Here is a 20,935-nt window from a genome sequence, read left to right as displayed (position 1 = left end):
ATATGTCAACTCATCACAGGTACAGTTCTTTGGTGCTTGTCTTCTTTACAGTACTATGTCCACTAAGTGCATTCATCTTACCAGGAATAAGTTGCCACCAACAAGAAGAAGAAAAGAAAGTTAAATCATGAATTGCAGCAGAAGTGGTGGCAGCTGTTTAAATAGTACAAAGTGATCCCAAAACCTTGATACCAGTTATTCACATACATACAATTCTTTATACCAAATTTGTGCTACTTTGGAGTGCTCTGTGGTTCCCAATGAGTTGAGTTGAGTTGAATTGTTCTTTTCTTTTTTATGGTGAAGTATTCAGATGGAATTTTGTTATGGTTTTCCAGCTATACTCCTTTTCAAAGAAACATATATATATATATATATATATATATATATATATATATATATATATATATATATACGCAAATGAGACATGCAATCCAATTTCGTTTTCCGTGTTTTATGCTCCACTAGGGCCAGCGCCATTTAGAAATAGAAAGAATAGCAAATTAACTAGAAATAGAAGAACCCTAATTTGGGATAGAGATTGCTGACTTCTTCGGAAGGGAAGCGACACAGGGAACTCGGGTAGTGGGAATAGATGCTCGATCCACCGTCCACAGAGAGGAAAATGACCACACCACCAGTATCAGCATGCATTCATGGATCCCACTCTAGCATTACAACTCAGGTTATCTCACGTCCTCTAATTAAGAATCAAATCTAATTAGTTCAGATCATTAAATCTCATCAAGAATCCAGTTCGTTTACCAAAAGAAATCTAAGTAGTTCGGATCATCAACTCAAATAATCTACGACTACATCTCTATACTATTTTAAAATGTAGTTATCCACGTCGGACCCCTCATTTGCTTCCTAACTCTTTAAAATTTTATGATTTTTTTTCAACTTTTAAAAATATAAAGTTAAATATGGAGCTATTACACCCACTTGGTTGTTTTTTCTCCGAAATGCTTATTCTAATTTTTTTCTTATTTTTTAGGGCAAATGTATATCTATACTACTTTAAAAAATATAAATAGCCTCGAGAATATTTCTGCAATTTTCTAAGGACAAAATTTAACTCTCCATATTTAAATTTATTAATAAAGATAAGGGCAAATAAGATAATCAATTATTGATATTAAATGAGTTGAAAAGAGTTAATTTTAAGATTCTCAATACATTCAATTGCCTTTCATTAAATCCAGTACTTAGGGTACATATTAACTTGCATTCACCTTTATTGAATCATATAAGGCATTTTTGTTTCTTCTCATAATTAAATTCTATTAATTAAATCCATACATAATAAATTAATAATCCCATTAACACAAAAATTTATACTTTGAAAACCTATCTAGAAAAAAAAAAATAGTGTTTTCATATGGTCTTAAGAAATTAAAGCATTTTGGTCAAATTGGTCAATTCATATTGCTACAATTAAATAATAAAATTCAAAAATAGATAAAGTGTAAAAAAATTAAAAATAGTAACATTTTTTACATCATATATTCGGCATATTAAATAATAATAAGTATTATAAATAAAAAATATTTTTATTAATGATGGAAATGGAATATAAAATTTAAAACCAATTGAAAATAAGACTATTTTCCTATTATCTCTCATTAAATCTCATATATAATGTATATTCTCTCATTAAATCCTATATTTAAGATATTTTTTTCTCATCATTAAATTCTACTAATTAAATCCACAACATTAGTTTTCATAATGTAAAAATAAATATTTTGAAAATTAATTTAAAAAATGATTTTCTTCCCTTCGATGGTAGGTAAGCAATTCAACCATTTGGGGTCAAATGGGTTAATAAATAATGGCATAATTAAATAATAAAAAATTATAATAAATAAAATTATAATACAAAAATAAAATAAAAAATAAAAATTGGACATATCTCTAATATTGTATATTCATTATACTAAAAAAAATAAGTATGAAACGTAAGGAATATTTTTATTAATGATGAAAATGGAATGTCAAATTTAAAATCAAACTAGAAATGAAATGATGTCATGATCAAAATATAAAATTTTTAAAAATAGAAAAATACAAATAATCACAAAAATAAAAAAAGTAGAGAAATTTTGGTTACGTATATAATGTTATATGTTTATAAAAAAATAAAATATTGGATACATCTCTAATATTATACATTCATTATTTGAACAAATAAGTATTATACATAAGAAATAATTTTATCAATGATGGAAATGTAATATAATATTTAATTTCAATGTAGAAATCAAACTATTTTCCTTTTTGAGTGGTGTGTTAGTGGTTTAGGTCATTGATGGTATAACAATAAAATAAAAACCTTTAAAAAATAAAAAAGTACAAGTAATCAAAAGAATATATAAAAAATTATATAATTATGTTAAATAAAAATTAAGTGTGATAAGCAAAAACTATTTATATAATGTAGATGAAATATATAATTTAAAACTAATATGAAATCAAAGATATTTTCTTATCTTGATGGTGGGTCAATAATCCAACTTTTCAAAGAAACTCATGATGAATTGAATAATAAATATTTAAAAAAAAAAAGATAGGACACAAAACCGAAAAAAATACAGAATTTTGTTGAAAACATTTGGGAACATTTCTAAATAATGTTATATATGAATCATATTAAATAAAAACAATTGTTAAAATAAAAATTATTTTTATTAAGCAATACACGTGCTTAATTACTAGTCTATAATAAACGTTAATAGATAAAAGTAATACAAGTTTATCTAACAATACATAACCCTAATATAATGTTTGAGCTCGAATCAATTTGGCTTTGCCCAATTGAAAATGTCACAAGGGTCTTTCAACTTAGATTTTGTTTAAAGAAAACAAAAAAAAAAAAACACGCACACACACACAAAGGTTCAAGACCTTAAAATGTACTGTTGTTTAATTATAAATCAAATCGAACTTAATCTCCAAAATTAAAGAATAAATCTTACCAAACAAATTAAACAAAAAAAAACTATCTAAATGCTTCCAAGAATTACCACGTGGATAGGATAAATAATATATACATCCAAAACATTAAGTATACGTAAGGACGGTGCTGCTTATTTATATTTGGTAAAGAAAAGAGAGAGGCCACACAACACAGGAGTAGCCAATGAGGCCACACTCAGCCTCATTTGCTAGTCACTACCAACGTTTTAAAAACTGACTTGGAATCGAAATCATTTTGACCATCAGTTTTTAGGTCAGTGGTTCAACTGTCTGGTTTAAATGGACAGTCTGTTTTAATTTAAAAAATAAAAATTAAAAAAAAATAATTCTGGATCAAACAAGTCAATAGTTCAATTGCCTAGGTCAGTGAGTTGCTGACCAAGTCAATGGTTTTTGGTCAAACAACGGGTTAAGAATGAAATAAAACCAGTTGTCTGAATGGTTTTCAGGCCAAATGATTCAAACATGCGAGTCAACAAGGTTTGAAAACCATAATCACTACGCAACACTATTGGTTTCCCTATATTCATGAGAAAATTTGACCCTCATTCCCTCCCTCTAACAATACTTGGACAATCTTTAATGACAGAATTCTCTATGTTCCATGGAGGGGAAGATCTCTGGAAGAAGCAATCAACAACAAACTTTGAATATTCTTCAATCCACACGTTGCTTGATGCTCAGTTTGAAAGGAGTAAAAATACAAATACATACAGTATAAATGCATACAAAATAATATAAAATACAAGATTTTATACTCTACTCCTACTCCTTCCAAACTGAGACAGCCTGAGGGCTGAGGCTTTGAACTGCACTCAGAAGAAGGAAGAAGGGCCTCCCTAACTGCTCAAGCTAATGCTACATACCTACATTGATCGTAACCTCCAACAACTCTAGCTCTCCATTGGACCGCTTCACCCAACCTGTTTCCAACAACACAACCAATCGACGTACAACCATCCTTACCCTTTGAGGCATCAAAGTTAACTTTGATATGATATAGAGGGTAGGTGCTTTTCCATTTAGTCCACCTAAAGGTCTTATTACCCCTATGATCTCTCTAAGATGAAGCCAAATCCATGTATTTTACTATTTTATATACATGTTCAGATGTCCCAGGCTATTTCTATAAACCTGAGGTGGGGAGTAAGTCCTATTTTTTAAGATTCTCTCATTTTGAGAAATTTACACATGAATCATATCTAGTTACCTGAATTTGAGAATGATCTGACTCAATCCAATCTATAAAAAAAATTGAATTGGATCAGGTTGGGTCATGGACTTGTTGATCCAATTGTTAGGTCTAATTGGAGCTATTTACCTATTGTTATAAGTTTTCACCCTTTAGTCTTTACTCTTTATCGTTTACTCTTTGAATTGTTGAATGTTAAGTTTTTTTATTTTATGTTGAGAATTTCAAGGTCAATTTCTTTAATTTTTGGTATTTTTCTTTATTTTTTAAAAGTTCAGTTACTTTTAGGGATGACTCAAAATGACCTATGGGTCAATCCTAACCCAAACATTTTAGGGTTAAGGTCTAGCATTATTAGCTGACCCAACTCAAAGCATCTTGACTCAACCCGAACCCGACCTACCCAACCCAATTGCCAGGTCTACTCCCACATCCCACCAACCAGTTTTTTGGAACCATTGTTCAGCCTAGAAATCATCCAAACAACTGATTTCATTTCACCTTCAACTCGGTTTTTGGCTAAAACTCATTGACTTATTCAGTGACCCATTGACCTAGGCGGGCAAACCGTCAACCTATTCAACTTGGACAATAATTTTTGACCATTTTTTATTTTTTAAGTTAAAATGAACCATCTATTCGAACCAGATGATCAAACCACTAACCCATAAACAAATGGCCAAAATGGTTCCGATTCCTGATCGGTTCTTAAAATGTTGCCACCAACATAACACCCATACATCCCTTTCTACTGGGCCTGGAAAAGATGAGCCAATGACCTGCTAGTAAGGCTGTTTTGAGTCCGTTTGGGAGGACTAAAGTACAACGGCTTCTGGCTTCGGAGGTGGGTGGGCCCTATATAGATAATCAATTAAAAAGAGAAACATCATTTGCTTCATCAGCCTCTTAGAAGCTATTAGAATAGTTTATCCAGAGCACTTGAAAACTGCTGAACCAGCTTAGCTGAATTTACCGCTCAGCTCTCTCAAATGGGTCCTTAATCAATCATAAATGACTTGGAAATCTTCCACGTGTAATTTATTTAATTGGGACCCAACTAACTTGCCCACTAAGATCGAGGGTAGGCTTGTACGCCATGTTCTTTAATTTGTAGCTCTGGGCCATTTAGGAGGCCTAGGGGTGAACATGGGCTGGGCCAGGCTTTGCAAGTGCAAGAAGGGTTATAGCATGGGCCCGGGTTGAAAAGTGAAAATGATTAGCCCAAGTCTGGCCTGGTTCATTGCTACCACCAAATGATTATACCGGCTTGATCAGACAGAAATTTTAGGACCGGGTTGAGGCTTACATTTCAGGCCTAGGCCCAGGCCGAATTGGGCCCAAACCTGACTTTAGAATTTCTGGACTTGGTGCAAACCTAGGCCCAGCCTATGATCACCTCTAGTAATAGACCTTACCAACAGATCAGCAAATCAGATCAAGCAAGCAAGGAGCTTCTCTTCACGGCCAAACCCATTTCAGCCACTTTGAAATTTTCGAACCATCACAAAATATGGGACCTTGTTCATTCATCGATTTTTATTTTAGGTTATATTTGGTTTGAATGAAAAGGAAGAGAAACTTATACAAGGTTTGTAAACATTTCCTTAACTTTCCCTTCTTTTCCTTACTTTTTCCTTTAAACCAAACACAATCATAGGCTCAATTTGGGAGTACAAATACAAATATATAGAGTGCAAAACCTTGCATTTTTGTATCATTTTGTATGTATTTACACTATATATATTTGTATTTATACTCTTTTGAAACTGAGCCTTATCTTCTTTTTCATTTTCCATACAAACAGTTTGGGCTATGGTTGAGGGCTCACTGTCACTGGCTATCTCGTAGGTATGCCTCAACTATGAATTGATTGGTGATTAGTGAGAGCATTCATATTATTTAGTGATCCCTATTATTGGGCGTAGAAAGGAGAGTAAAATGAATTACCCTTAATGTGCCCAATGCACGATTACCTGACTCAAATCTGTGATCTCATCAATTGTAATAAAACACAAACTAAATATAAATATAAAAATAAATACACACCAAACAAGTGCAAGTGTGAATTTTATTCACTCAGCCCGCCAACGCTTATTTTAGAATTATAGAGTTCTCGTCGTCTCCTTCTCAATTCATTCTTTTGCTACCTGGTTTGGCCGAGGGCAACAAGGTAAATTCTCTCTTGAGCTCTGAAGATTAGCCGAAGGCTATGAGAATTCAAAGGGGGTACGTTGAGGTCGAGGCGGATTATTCCCTTTGAATACTATAGGAACCGAGGGATTATGGCTAAGGGCTGTTGACTAAGTGGTGAAGTCTCTTGAAATCTGAGATTCTGCAAGACAAGAAGTGTCAGAAACCTCATGTGGGAACCCGAGACAAAGGCTCCAATGGTCAAGTTAGTATGAGAGCAAAAGGAATTGGATTTGGTGCCAAAGAGGGCTTGGAAGAGGGCACTCATAGGCATTAGGCTCCCAGGAATTCAGTCCTTCTCTTAGGAGTAGAGTTAGAACTAGAATTCAAGGGATCCTTTACCTGGTGGGGCACCTTGTATTTATACTTGAGCTGCAGTGAGGTAGGTGGAAATGGAGGCATAGGAGGGCAGTTAGTGGCCATTGCGGAGACGCTGGGTGCTCTGCTGTTGGCTCCGTATGAGGGGAGCAGGGTAGCCCCCGTCGTGTCAAATCACGGCCCCAAGTCTGGTGCTCGTGGCCTGGGCCGGGCTACCCCACATCACATTCCAACCATGGTTCTAAAGCTATCATTCCAACCATGGTTATGGTGTTGATGGTATTTGAAGGTTAATTTCATTTATCGGGCTACCCCACCGATGGCATGAATTTGAAGTTTTGGTTTTCTTATAGATATCCTTTCTTTAGCTTAGCTACTCTTGCTTTATTTTGTAGAAGGTTAATTTCATTTATATTTTTTATTATTTGATTTTATAAAAACTTGTAAGGCCAATTATATTATAAAGCTGAGTGTTGGGTAATTAAGAAATAATATGTTTAAAAAATGAATGTGACAAAAATGCAAATGCTAAGATGAATAAGTAAAAATTAGAACATGTCAAAAAAAAAGTGAAAACTAGAAAGAGTAGGATTAGAAATGCGATTATTTATAATAGCCTAAGAAAAGCTTCAATATATGATAAAATGAAAGAAAATATACTAAGATGGTTTAGACACATGCACAGAAGATCACCAATTGCACCAGTTGAATTGATTTCTCACACATTGAAAGAGCTAGAAGAATTCAGGATACACAAAAAGTAGATAGGTAAAATTAGTGAAAAATGATTTAATAGTGGATATGACTTTAAAAACAATATATTAATGAAAAAATACCCATGAAGCAAACCCCATCTAATTGGAACAAGGCAAGGATGATGATGATGATGATGATTTGACTTTATCAAAGCTCATTGATATAATTATATAAGAAGATGGCTGCATTTGGCATTCCTTATTTTAAGGATTTATCTCCCTTTTTGCAAATAAAAATTCAATGTTGTAGGGGCATTTTAAGCAATCTGGATTAGGTAGGTACATTGCTGTAAGCACATTCAATGAGCACTTAAAAAATTTTTTGACATCTATCCCCTAAAATGCCTCCAGCCTACACATGAAAAAGATTAAAAACCACTTCTAACTATTGTCAAAATAATTATAAATGCTTATTGAATGTGATTACTATATTGTGCCTAATAGATTAAGTCCGTATACTACTTTATTTAATTATTGTATATATAAGCAATTGTACATACCAAAATTCATATAAAATTAAAATTAAAAAAAAAAAAAAACTTTGGCCCAATTCACAGCCCAATCTGACCCAAAGCACAGCTCACAGATCAACCCGACCCACACTTTACAGGGGCGGACCGGACCAGCAGAGCCCGTTTTACACCTCTAAATGCAGCGTTAGTGATTTACATATTTGAAGTCATCACCATAATTTTCCTATTTTTTTGGATATGGTATTTCTGGATTCCTGGTTGGTCGTGTGCTCGTTCATTTATTTTTATTTTTTAATTTTAATTTAAATGACAAAAGTACACTTCCCAAAGCTCAAATCAAAAAGTCTTACTTGATAAACCCCATAGATGAAAGGACGTGGGCTTCAAAATAAAAAACAGATGAAAGGACGTTACCCGTTTTAGGCCCACCAACTGAGGAATACAAATGGATCGAGGACTAATTGAACACGCAAGTTCTTCGATCTCTCTATCAATTGCAAAGAGAGAGAGAGAGATTTTCACAATGGCTGCCTGGTTGTGGATGAGAACACATTTTTTTCGACTCCGTCCGACCTGAGACCCAAGTGATTTTTGAATACGCCAGTCAGCCAGTGTACATGTTCAAAACCAATCGGGGGGTCACAGACTCACAGGAAATGTGTTTGTGGATGAGGGCCATCTGAAATTGGACCTCTGGTCCAGTTCATGACAAGACGTACCCATTGTACCTGCTGGAATTTCAACAAATTATCTTTCTTAATTTCTTTTTGATGGGCAACAACGAATTCTTTTCCTTATTGCAACATGGTTTGTCTTGACAGAAAAAGAAAAAAGAGGTTGAGAAATTGGTTCATCACTCCGGCCAATGTAATAATATCGTTAAACCATGTGAACAAAATTGGTTATTTCTTACAACTACTCTACTACCGGGGGGCATGCTCCTACCTTTTCATCAATACAGCTTCGCCAATCAGCAAGGTAGCAATGTATCTTCAAATGATCGGATATGAATTTATCTGATTGGAATGACAACATCCCATTCATTCGTGATGGATAATGGATTTGCATATCCTTTCGGTTACTGATTGATTCAGATTTAAAACTAAAATTTGGGTATTGATTGATCTGATTAGATTAGGATATATAATTTTGGATATTTATACTGGTTTTGTACAGATTTACCGAATTCTTATTAGATCCGAGATTTGATCCTATTTGGTCAAATTCGAATCACTCCTGTCCAGATCTTTGGATCGGATCTGATAATATGATCCAATCAGAAATTGGATTGGATTCGGATCACCCCCTATCCGATTCAAGAAGATTTACTCTGATATGTATTATTATTTATAAATATAAAATAATGCATATATATATATATATGTTATATGATAAAAATAAAAAGAAATACTTGTATTTTTTATTTTTATTTTATTTAAATTAGTATATTTTAATTTTCTTTTAATAATTTATTAATTTTTAAAGAAAACAAGTCAGGTCAGATCAAATCCGAAGATCCAACTTACTATACGATTCAAATTCAAATCAAATCCTATCAGATCAATTCAAATATACCTTAATTCAAATTTAATCCAATTCATTTGCATCCTTTGATATAACTAAATACATGACAAAAGTAAAATATACATATCAGTCAAATATTGAATCCAATTTGGATCCCCTGGATTCTCATAGCTGAAAAAAAAATCCAACATCCATATGATAGAATTTCCAAGGAAAATGAAATCTAAGCATCTCTTCTAAAATATCTTTTTGGTTCCTTACAACATTTCCCTTCTCACTTTTATTTGTATATGAAAATGCAGCAAGAAGACTTAATTTGTTTGCGGTGCAAATTTCATTTGTGAGAAGTAAACTAGGAAGTAAGTTGAAATAGGATTAATTAAATTGTGCCCACTTTACATGAAAGAAAATGGAGGTACAAGAGGGCTATTGTTTGGGAGTGAGATAGGAAGCAAGATACTTATCAAAAAAAAGGTAGAAAGTGTTGGGATTGTCTTATTTTACAATCCTTGGATTAATTTTAATTTAACGGTTGGTGTGGTCTCTCTTTAGATTAAATAAGTTTTACATATAAAAGCTTTTTTTTGTATATAGGATTAAGGTTTTTTGGAAGAAAATGTGTGAAAGAAAAAATACAAAGTGCTATTGGTGAGAGAATATGTTTTTTCTCTTGTTTTATTCTTCGGATTGAGAAAAAAGGGAAAATGGGTATACAAGGGATAAGGGTTGATTTGGGCCGCAAGCTGCAAAGTACTTGTATTGTTTCAGTTTTCTTTCATAGTAAAGAACAGATTTCATTTCTCCCGTGCATGTAAGCAATAAGGTCGAACCACGTAAATTTTTTGTCTTTGTGGTGCTTGTCTTTATCCGTCTTTGCTTGAATTCTACCATTTTTGTTTCTATTAGATTTTTCGTTGTTGCTATTTCAAATAACTTGTTATTTGATACTATGGTAGTTGTTGTGAGGCCCCAACAAGAAATAAGATGATGTGCTCCCTCTTCTATATGAAAGAAAAACGAGATAAGAGTAAGGTGATACAAAATTTGCATCAGTTTTTAGAATACAAAATCTGCAGTGCTAGTGAGTGCAAATGAAATAAAAAAAAATTCAAATTTTATACCAATAAAAAATATAAATCATAGTTAGAAACAAATGGATGCAAAACTGATCGGGTGCATAATTTTTGTTTGATTTGCACTGCAAACAAACAGGGCTGAGTATCAGTCATGGTGGGGTTCCAAAGTTCCACATGATGACATGATAGACTCCATAATATCACTGGCTATGGACATGAAACACTTCCCGAGTGTCCAGATGCCAAATACGTGGGGGCACTTTTGGTTTTTAAATTAATGATTTGAATCGTTTTACAGAGGGAAGACAAAAGCTGTTTAACTCTGAGAAGGGACTTTGGGTAATAAAGCTGGTACAAATACTGAAATACAAACTACAAACAACAACATAACTTCCAATGCACCAGGCACAAGCTTTTCTGGTATACTAGAGTACCACACCAAAAAAAGGCTCTTCTACATTTTCTTTCGTACCGCGATTGTCCCTAGTTGCCGTGACAAACTTGGGAATTGGGATAGGGCAATGGTGTGGGCTCTGCGGTCTGCTTGAGCTTGGCCTGGTAAGTAAAAAGCCTGTCCAGCCCACCCTGCAGGCCTGCCCTATACTAGCTTAGGTCCAGTCCAGGGCCAGACAGTGAGCCCAAGCTTGTTTCTCTTTCTCTAGGTCGGACCCGGCCCGAATGGCTTTAGTTTTTTCTTTTGGTGAATAAATCCAGTTATGTCCCGACACTCTTGAGCTGTTATATCAGTTCCAGTTCCTTTATTTTCAAGTCTGTTCACTTTTCTAATATTCTTAAGTGGTCAAAAGATGCTGTTTCTTAGTTAGTGTCTTTTACTCTTTACTCTTTATATAAAGACAAAAGTTCGTGGGCTTGTGCCTAGTGCCTAGAGGGCTCATTAGATGGTACTGGACCCTAGACTCCCTTTACTTGCCAAATGTTCCTCACACAAAGGACAAAAAAAAAAAAAGAGGACACTATTCACTGTTGTGTGTGACTGTGTGGGAAAGAACCATAGGATTTATTAAAAAAGAAAACATAGGATTTATTGCATGGGATGGCCCTAACTCTAGGTCCTTGCCCAGTTGCCACTTAGCAATCGTCAGTCGTCGATGGGCTGGTTTGAGTCCGGGGATTTAAGGTTGATTCACCATGTACAAACCTGGTTGGGCTTCATGTTAGAGCCCATTAGAGCCCACTTACTATATGATCCAAACTGAATCCCAAGAAGCTAGAACAACTCTCTCTCTCTGAACAAGTCAACAAAGTCAACAAAGGAAGCTGTCCTGGTTATATGTTATACATGGATATTAGGGGTGCTCATAAAAAAACCAAAAAAATTGAATTGAAAAACATGCGATTAATTAAATTAATCAGTTTGGTTTTGGTTCGATATTTTTGAATTAACCTAGAAAAAAAATCAACGGTTAAGTGAATTGATCGATATATATATTTATATATTCTATATATTTTAATTTATGTCACGTATTATTTATGTGATACATATATTATATTTACAATTATCTATTTATAATATATAATAATTTATCCAAAGAACTGAAACCAGTCAACCAGCGGTACCGGTTTGATTTCAGTTTGGAGTATTATAAAAACCGATAGGACCATTTTGATTTTAAAAAATGTCTATGGTTTGGTTACCCCTATTAGATATAAGGGGTTCGTTCCCACATCCCTACCCACGAGTAATTACAGCTGAGCATCCACAATATCTCTCGTCATTCATGGAAACCAATACGCAGTGGTAGTGTTATGTGGGTATGGATGTAAAAACAATTTGTGAGTAGCAGATACACAGTGAGACATAATTAAGGAGTTTGATTCTATTGCCACTACTTTGGAGCCACATCAGCAATTCAAATTCCATGTTAAATATTTTGTTTGGTTAACTGTTTTCTCAAAAAATGGAAAAAAAAAAATGCATTGCATTGATTCTCAAAGAAAGTCATTTTATTATTATTTTTTTTTTCTTTTGCATTAGGCAACCATTGCAATGATGTGGCTCCAACATGGTACCGTTTTCTCAGAAAACGGCAATGGAATTAAAACACCTCCAAACATTGCTATTTTTATAAAAATCATCAGACCATTGCAATTGCTTTTTCCTAAACCAAACACCACCATATTAGTTTAAATTTAATTAAGATCATGCAAGTATGCGACGAATTAATGTATTGTTGGTAATATCGTAATGAAGACTTTTTATTCGTGTGAACGTCAATTTTGAGATTTATAAATTCCCTTGACAAAACATTGTTTTCAGCCACCAACCACACACCATTGACCCAAGGACAATTCTAATCAAAAGAAAATTCAATTAAATAATTAATTTGCAGTCAAATAAAATTTTAGAAAAAAAAGCTTAAGCTTAATTTGGTGGCAATATAAATACAAATATATATAATGCAAATAGAAGGAAAGTTAAGAAATATAATATATAAGATTTTGCATTGTGCATAATAGCCTTTAGAAAAATGTCTTAATTGTATACCACCAGCTCACAGTTCATCTCTTCCCATATAATACTGTTTTGGTAGACTTCCTACTGAGGGGTGGCTTATGTTAGCTGATTTGCTCTAATAGAGACAAATTTGATTCCTACTATCAACCAAAAAAAGGAACATGGCAATTTGCAAAATCTTGGGGTTGTGTTTGGATAAGTTTTAGGATTTCTACATTCAAAGTATGGTTGTCAATGGATTGAATTGGATCAAATATGGGTAGACCCAAATTTCATATACAGGTTGAATTCAAATAGGATCTTATCCATTGGATTCAAATTGAATTCAGATTATAATCAGATATTGAATTATATAAATGAAAAATGATTAAATTTTATATGTTATTCATAAAATGAACTAAAAATAACTTCTGATATTGCAATTCATCAACAAAATAAATTGAAAATTATTTTTTTTTTTTTGATATTGTAATATCAAAAATTAACTTTTAATTTTTAATTGAAAATTAACTTTTGATATTGCAATTCATCCAGGCTGATTCATATTGTATTGGAGCCTTCCTATTTGCCCCTACATGGGTGTTTCGAGTCGACAAGTGGTTTGGCGGGTAGACCGGCCCCTCTGAACCAGATTCGAAAAAAAATAAAAAAAAAAAAAAACAGTATCGGTACACCCTGTATCTATATTTTGAACTTGATACGAAATATATATATATAATAAAACTATAAGCATTGCCATTCATCCAAAAATTTGTTATACAGATGAGAGAATATGGAGCCACCTCCATTTTATTGAATTCGAGTCACTCTTAATGAAACTGAATCCACATTTGAAATCAAATTTGGATTGGATATATTTGCGTCCTATTTCAAAACCCAAAAAGTACAAACCTTTTTTTAATGCCCCTTTGAGAGGCCTGAAGCTCAGCGGCGTTTGGCTTTCAGAAGGGGACCCACACAGACAATCTAATCTATATTTGGTGAAAAATCCAAAGAGCCCATATCCGCCGGCTGTCAATCACTTGAGGGGCTGTCCGCTTCAACCCTTTTGAATAGTTTATCCTAATCACTTCAAACCTTTAATGTAGCTGAGTCAGCTTAGCTGTATCTTCAACTCAGCCCTTCCAAACAGGTCTTAAACTTTGTTCGTCTAAAAGTGTTTTGACTTCATTTTATAATGTTTTGAAAATTAACTCTTACCATTGAAAACGTCGTTTTAGCTTGATTCTGTTTTCCACAGCCAAAGCTCCAAAAGCAAGGGCTTATTCAAACAGATTTCTTGGTATGCGGCCTGACGTTCCCCCCGTAAAAAGAGTTGAAATCCGTTTCAAATTATACGCAAAAAACCAAGCTTCCTCGGGTTAGGGAGTGTATTTGGCCATTTGGACATGTGGATATTAATTTCCTCAAGGCTCACCATTTGGGTGGTGTTCCATATCGTGTTCATTTAGTAGTTTTGGTTCTTTGCATGGGATGAATACCTGTTCGGCTCATTGTAGCGGTCATCCATGACATAAATTTGTGGTTAAGGCCCGTCCATATTCTATTTTTGATTTCCTGCTTCACACTCTCCTTCAAAGTCTGAAACCCTAATGTGTGTTTCACATTTTAATACTTTTATCAATAAAATATTAATTATTTTATTTAATTTTTAAAATTTTAATGTTTTTATTAATAAAATAATATGTTTTAAATATTTAAAATACTTTTTTTTTAAATCTAATTATTTTACTAATATTTTTATAAAAAATTAATATTTATTAGTTAATATTAATTCACTGATGCATTTTTTAATATATTTATCATATAAAATGCAAAAATTAAATATTTATGATTAAATGTGTATATCAAGATTTTTAAACTGCCATTGATCCAAATGGTTGGACCGTTCGGCCTAGGAACCATCTAGGCAAGCAGTTTCGTTTACCCCAAACCCGGTTTTTGGCCAAAAATTGTTGAAAAAGTCAACAACCCGTTTGACCCAAGCGGTTGAACCGCCGACCCGTTGTTCGAACTGGACGGTTGGATCATTGACCTAGAAACCAATGGTCAAAATAGTTCCATGTCTGAGTCATTTTTTAAAATGTTAGTATAAATCATTCATAAATGTATATGAGATACATGGAATCAAAAAATATGGTGTGGTCTGGTCCACACAACGCCTACAGTATGCCACTGGGGGTGTGTACTGGTCTAGTCCACACAATTTGTCCACAGTTGCCGTGAACTATGGTGTGGTGTGGATTGATCCCTACCACAGGGTGTAGTGTGGACCAGTCTACACCCACAAATTTCTCATCCACACTATAAAACACCCTCTAATCACTAGGTGTCAATGGATCAGTTTTGGATTGGACGAGGTCCAAACCAAAATCATTTTGGACGGATTGGACAGACTAACAAGACATATTGGATTGGACCAATCTAGTCCAAAATATTTATTAGATTGGATTGGACCTGACCCGTTCATAGCAAATTTATATTGAATTGGGTTGGATTAAGCCAATATCTAATCCATTGATATAAGATAAGAATATGTGTTAATAGATTGGGTTTGGATTGAAACCAATCTAAAATCAAAATGAATTTGAACAGATTGAATGGTCCAAGCATTAAATTAAACTGATCCAAATTGGTCCAAAACATTCATTGAATTGGATTGCATTTATAATAGACTCACATTGGACCGGATCGGATTAGACCAAATCCAGTCCAATTGACACCCTTCACTCCGCATCCTACGATCTTCACTGCCTAAAAATTCACTTTGGTCACATTAATTTTAGCCATTCGAAATCGATCATTCAGTAGAAGAAACGAATACAAAATCAACTGAAAACCCATCGGGCTTGTGTCAGTCCAAGCTCAAATTAATGGCAGAAGTTGAGTTGCAGATGCATTTCATTGAAGCATAAATGCATATATTTGTATCATTGTACGTATTACTTGAATCATGTCTATTGTGAGAAAATGCTGAAAGCTAAAGAAGATCATACCCACTACCCAGACGGCCAGACCCAGTTCAGAAACCTTAACTGGGGTGATTTGAGTAGAATCTAGAATGACCAGGCCGTTCTGAGTCACCCAGCCCAAGCCAATCCAAGTTGCAGGTCTAATTCTCGATGAAATGCCTAGCCTGATTGAAGAGCGATCTATTATTACGTGACAAGTGACAACATCAACAGCTGGGGTTTAGGTGAAGGAACAAGTACAGAAAACTTTGGAGCTATTGGAAAAGAATATATAGGGTGCTACCTGCCATGTATATGGTTGATTGAAAGGCACATTCTTTCACACAACACATTCACTTTTTCAACACAAATCCATGTTTCATGGTCATTTCATGATGTTCCATGAATGACAGCTGGATCTGTCCCTTATTGCATATTCCATAATTTCAAACCATATGAAATCAACAGCAAATTAGTTACAGGAGTTCTCTCATGTTTTCTTGTGATTTGATTCCTTTAATTTGAATAAAAGAAATTAAGAACTAGGAACGATGGCAAACAAGACAGTGTTGGATCTTTTCATGGGTCACACCATGTTTGCTTAGGCATTAAATTCAGGGACCTGCAGCTTGGAAACTTGACAAATATATGTTTTGAATTAGGGTTTGAGATTGTTCTTTCTTTTTCACTGGAATAGTCCTAAACATCAACCAATTTTTTTGCCAAAATGCACCAAATCTGATCATGAGAAAAACCCAAGCCCAACACTGGCATCTAAATTAATCAACAATTGAATTCAAGTCTTTTCCAATGGCCCAAGTCATGAAGAAATCTTTTATAAACACAACATTTAATGGAGAGACTAAAGTGGGAATGAAAATGGTGGTATTTTTTTATGAAATAATCTGAGTGATTTTCCTTTTTATCTTTTAAACATCAATCAACCTGACGACTCTGCAATCAGCCTCTTTATTCAAACAGATTGCAATTGACCTCTAGCTTAAGGTTCTTTTTTCTTTTCTTTTTTTTTTAGCTGGTAGATAGTAATTTTTTGCTTGTTTTTTTCCTTTTGTATTTCTTCTCTTTCTCTGCAGACTTAGGTAAGCAATGAAGTAATTCTCTTAAACTACTACAATATATACCAAACTTTATCATTTACATCAAAATAATGAAACCACTCCCACCCATCTTGAATGCCATTATCTCCCTTATAAAATAACTTGGACCAAGCTGTGCATGTCCCCATGAATCATGCATCTGGGTTGGGCTTCCCATATAAATTTAGTGCATCCATGCATGCTATGTGATGGCCATGGGAATGGGAATGGGTACCCCAACAAAGCTGCCCAATGGGCATGCTGGTGGCCCTTGGACCTTGTCATTGTTCTTAAATTGCACAAACAATCAATATGTCAGGCCCCCTGCAGCTCCGGGCCCAACGAGTCGTTGAACTATCTGGACCTGGGCATTTCTTCTCATTATGCAGAATTCTAGATTGGCCTGTCAAATGGGACTTGCTAATTATTGGTTTCCGGGTCTCTGGTTGGCGGGTCCTAACCTGGTTTGTATGTCACCCGACCCAAACAGACTGCTCACTAAACCCTACTATCTTGGAACCTTGCATGTATAGATCAATTCCAACATGCAGTTCATTACCTAGGGCATCTTCCATTGGGTGAGATGATTGTACTCCCCACTTGGTCTGCACTTTTCTTTGCAGTAATAGCTTAGCTGAGTGGTCTGATCCTCTTTCTCTCTGTTTATGTTGACTCTCAAATGCTTGTAAGCTGTAAAGCTTAATTTATTACTAAGATCAAAATGTGGGTATTACTATTAGGAATATTATCTGAAGCATGGCTTCAATTTTATTGAGAGGAGAGAGTAGAATAATATTAATAATAGTAAAAATAAAATAAAACAAGTAAATTAATGATCAGAGACAACTTACTGGTACAATCTCATTAGATTGACCTCTTTTGCCTGGCAAAAAAAATAAAAATTCACACTCACCGACCTCACATGATTCAAGAAGAATGAAGCAGCATTAGTACATGGGTATTCTCACATACCCCATGACTGTAGAATGAAAGTGAACATAAATGAGTACATGAACAATAGAATATTTGAGAAAACAAATAAAAAGTGGAGAGGGTGGGGACATGGTAATTCAATGCCATCATCGAAGAAAAAGCAAACAAGGAGGTGTGTGTGTGGTATCTATCTATCATCTTTTGCCCACTCATTTCTTGAGAAGTGGAGAGTGATGATATGCATATAAATAGGGGATGGGTTGGGGCTCTCTATTTATTATTGTTGGATTGATGCTTCACATTATGTATAAAGGAATTCTACTTTGTACAGCAATCAATATCAGCCCTTGTGGTAGGAGAGGGACCACCTTTTGATTTAGTCTTTCACAATAAATAGTGTGAACCTTACAGGCTTTTTGTACCACTAGGCTGCTAAGTATGAATATAAAAGGGCATTTTCTTCTACTCTTGGAGGAAAATTGGATTACTTAATATTCAGCAAAAAACATTGGCATGTGCTCATATATTTGGTTATTCTCACCCTCTCTCTCTCTCTCTCTCTCTCTCTCTCTCTCTTACAAGGATTAAGTGGTCAATCAAAATCATTGGTTTGATTCATAGCCCTCCATATTAGCCACGTGGACAATTTTTTCTTCCACCTCAGCCCCATTACTGAGTTCAGCCTCCTACAATAGAAACAACATATCACTGTTTAGGGCTTCCCTGTCCAGTCAGGATCATTAGGTACACCCTATCACAGTTATGCCTTTCTAAATATGGACTTCTCCATGTAACTGGAGCCTGTTAAGGTGTTCGTTCTTTTCACCAGTTTTTAATGAGAAGCGGAAAAGGTAAAGAGACTCTACCTTGGCCATGTGGTAAAGCTTTCTAATAAATGAAAATGGCAGGTGAAGAAGAGAGTAGTTAGAAATTGTGGATCCTTTGGTCCTACCACATCAACTGCCTAAAGGAAAGCATCTAAATAACAATTTAGTGTTGTTTTAATTATCATCATTCCATCCTCCTAATGAAGAACTTATTAGCAAAAAAATAAGAAGGAAGAAGGCACTAGTGTGAACAGTAAGGACCAATGAGGAACGTGAAGGTCTAGACAAATGATCTGCAGCAAGTTAGCCCTTTGATGGCCACTAGAAGGATACTTGCATGGTCAGAAGCAAGGTAGCAACAGAGTCGACCTTGAATCTGAATAAAAGATTAAAAGGGCAATAATTCACTGGGAGAACTTGGACCCACCATTAATGGGTCTCAAAACTCTCAGCTAAGAAGTTAGAACTTGCCCTCCCAAAAGCATAGTACAACATAGTTTAGAAATTAGTCAATCTCTAGATTGGATATGAGTTTCTTTCTCCTTTTTTTCTTCTGGACTAAGCAATCCCTAAATAGGATCATACATTCCAATCCAGATTTCCTCCTCACAGCACTTGCAATCTCCCCATGAATGAAAACATACAAGTATGGGAGAGGCTCCTGATGTGCCTCTGCAATGTGCTGTGAGGACCATTCTGTGAGGAGATTGGAACTCCAAGCATTCAAACTGTTTTTTGGGTCATTCAGCTTGAATTTCATGAGTGGAAATGGAACAAATTCTGCAAAGTCACAAGTTCCATGGAATTCAAATGACACCCATCCAACCCCAAAGGATTTGAAATTCATCAATTTTGCAGGATTAATTCAAGGGGATGGTTCTGAGTGGTAAAAGTTCTTCCAGTGAGAGTTTGACCGATCAACCCCCTCCCCTGTGCATACGCCTTAGTATAAGGTGTTAAGTACAGGAGATCTGGACCAAAGAAAAGGACCTTGTCGTCCACGGCAGAGGCCTTCTCTATGCTAAAATTTGGCAAGTGAACAAGAGATGAAATGACAGATCACATGGAACCCTAAATCCCGCCACTTCAACTACCATATATTGAAAAAAGAAAGAAGAGAACAAAAAATGAAAGAGATATCCTAAGTGCAATTCCATACAACATGTTCTTTTTTAATTGGAACATTTAGAGAGGAAAAGATGTATACTGATGTCATGGCTCCCGTGGCCTGCACAATAACAGTCATCCAAGCCTTAGCTTGAGTGACTATGACATCATTTACCTCTTTCTTAGGATGTAAATATTTTGTCCCACTCAAGAAGATAAAGAATCAACCTGAAATTTTTGGGGGGATTGTAATGGACAAGAAGTACTTAAACAGTTAAACTTGTATAAAGTTCAGCCAAAAGCAACACTTTTTTAAATGCCCACTTAATTTTATATTTATTGGATAAGATCTAGCCTAACTAAAATCTTACTTACCTAACAAGAAAAAAAAAGCATAAAGAAAAAATGTGGCCCATCAAAATCACACAAATAATTCAAGTAAAAAACAAGAGTCCTACATAAAATATCTTGTATTGTTTAAGCCAGTGGAAACAACAAGAACCCACCCTTTTTGCAGACCTATTGCTTTGGTGGGTTGCACTGAGCTGGAGATTATTCTTTTATTAATTCAAAGAAGAAAGAACCAGAGAAAGAAAAGGAGGGTAAGAGAAACCTGGATTGGGAAGAGAATGATTTTACAGTGATGGTTTACAGGTGATTCACCAGATTATTTCCAAAAGGGGAATATCCCTTTGGGTAGCTCCTATATTGAGTATAACTGGCAACCATGCTGATGACCGAGCAAAACCCATTAAGCAACTTATTATTCCTGATCATTAATACATGTTTTCAGAACTTTCAGCAACAATCCAGCTTTGGTGGCCCATTTTTTCCTGAAAGAAGAAAAGATGAAGAAGAAGAAGAAAACAGAATTAAAAAAAGTGGTACCCACATACACTGAGAAACCCACCATGAATCTTCATCATGTTCTAAGAACCAACAGATAAATGGACTCCGTACCTGAAATGAATCCCCCTTTTTTGTTTTGTAAAGCTTGTGTCCTTTAGTGCGGTGGCAGTGCATAGTGTACAGGGCCA

The sequence above is a fragment of the Nelumbo lutea genome, chromosome 5 (assembly GCF_056320005.1).
Source record: "Nelumbo lutea isolate HS-2025 chromosome 5, American lotus-T2T, whole genome shotgun sequence".
Taxonomy (NCBI): domain Eukaryota; kingdom Viridiplantae; phylum Streptophyta; class Magnoliopsida; order Proteales; family Nelumbonaceae; genus Nelumbo; species Nelumbo lutea.
This window is presented reverse-complemented; position numbering follows the sequence as displayed.